We start from the raw sequence: 1776 nt of genomic DNA on the forward strand, positions 1-1776 counted from the left end.
TCCTAAAAACAGAAAAAGGCATTAAATTGATGCTAGCACCTAAATCACATAAAACTCGATCAAAGGTAATGTCTCCTATAATGGAAGGAATAGTGAAACTCCCCGGATCTTTGAGTTTCGGGGGTAGCTTCTTCTGGAGAATGGTGTTGCACTCTTACGTGAGCATCACTGTTTCCTCATCCTCTAACTTTCTTTTGTTTGATAAAATCTCCTTGAGAAATTTCGCATAGCTCGGCATATATTGCAATGTGCATCTGCAAAAGGAATATTAATATGCAATTTTCTAAATATTTCAATGAATTTGGAAAACTGCTTATCTTGATTCTTTTTCTTCAGTCTATGAGGAAACGGCACAGGAGGAGTGTGATGTGCTAATTCTGGTGGTATCTCGGGAAATGGCAATTTCTCTTTCCTTTGTCTTTGCCTCACTTCCCATTTTTGTTCTTCTTCCCTAGAACTAGATGGTTTCTCTTCAGCAACTATCTCTTCATCAACCTCCTCATCAGAGTCTTCCTTTTTCTCTCCTTTTGATGGACTTTCTTCTTCCCTTGATTTTTCCACCTCTTCCAACACTGTCCCACTTCTCAAAGTTACCGCATTTGCTTGCTCATGTGGGTTAGTCACTGTGTTGCTCGGTAGTGAGCCCTGTGGTCTCTCATTTAACTTATCAGCCAATTGACCCACTTGTACCTGCAAGTTCCAAATAGATGCCCCCTGATTTTTGAAATTTGTTCTCGTCTCATTCATAAAACCTGTGGTCTCCTGCATAAACTTTCCAAACATGTCCTTCAATTTTGTCACTCTTTGCTCCCCTGATTGATTGTTCACCCCTGTTTGGTTGTTTGGCAATGCTCTTTGGTTCCATTGATTGTTTTGCTAATTCTGTTGATTCTGATTGCTCCAAGATAGGTTCGGATGATTCCTCAAACTAGGATTATATGTGTTGGAGTATGGATTGTTCGGTTGCCTTTGATTTTCTGCCAAGTAGTTAACCTGCTCCAATGATGATGCTGAAGAAAAACTGTTCCCCAATTGACATTCATTGCTCACGTGATTACTTGCACAAAATTCACAAGTTAGTTGAGGTGCTTGAATGGAATTTACCTGCATACTTTCCAACTATTTTTGAAGTGCTGTCAGTTGAGCTGAAATGGCTGTATATGCATCAACTTCATGAAGACCCATAGATTTCTTCGGTTGCACCCTCTCATTAGGTCTTTGATAATTGTTGCTTGCCATAACTTCAAGCAACTCGTGAGCTTCTTCCGGAGTCTTATTTTGCAGTGCTCCTCCCGATGCTGCATCTACCATAGTTTGCACATTCACCATCAATCCGTTATAAAATGTTTGGACTTGCATCCAAACTGGCAACCCATGATGTGGACACCTCCTTAGTAATTCTTTGCATCTCTCCCAAGCCTCATACAATGATTCTGACTTTTCCTGTAGAAACGATGTGATATCATTTCTTAGCTTTGCCGATTTTGCTGGAGGAAAGAATTTGGTCAGGAACTTCTGTGCTAAATCGTTCCATGTTGTGATCATTCTTGTTGGTAATACCATTAACCATCCCTTAGCTTTATCCTTCAATGAAAACGGGAATAGTCTCAATCTGATGGCATCATCTGACACCTCGTTTGACTTGAACGTATCACAAATCTCTAAAAAATTAGCAATGTGTAGATTTGGATCTTCCTTCAAATCTCCCCTAAACTGTACCGACTGTTGGATCATCTAGATGATTGCCGACTTTATCTCAAAGTTGTTGGCTTGTAC

General features: G+C 40.0%; 1 non-coding gene across 1 annotated transcript; it reads left to right on the top strand.

Annotated features, from left to right (window-relative positions):
• The first annotated feature begins 1369 nt into the window (after positions 1–1369).
• LOC116141775 lies at positions 1370–1476 on the top strand. The gene has a single exon (XR_004129882.1). It is a non-coding gene; the product is annotated as a small nucleolar RNA R71 (small nucleolar RNA).
• The last annotated feature ends 300 nt before the right edge of the window (positions 1477–1776 follow it).

This window comes from Pistacia vera, unplaced genomic scaffold, assembly GCF_008641045.1.
Source record: "Pistacia vera cultivar Batoury unplaced genomic scaffold, PisVer_v2 Contig40, whole genome shotgun sequence".
Taxonomy (NCBI): Eukaryota; Viridiplantae; Streptophyta; class Magnoliopsida; order Sapindales; family Anacardiaceae; genus Pistacia; species Pistacia vera.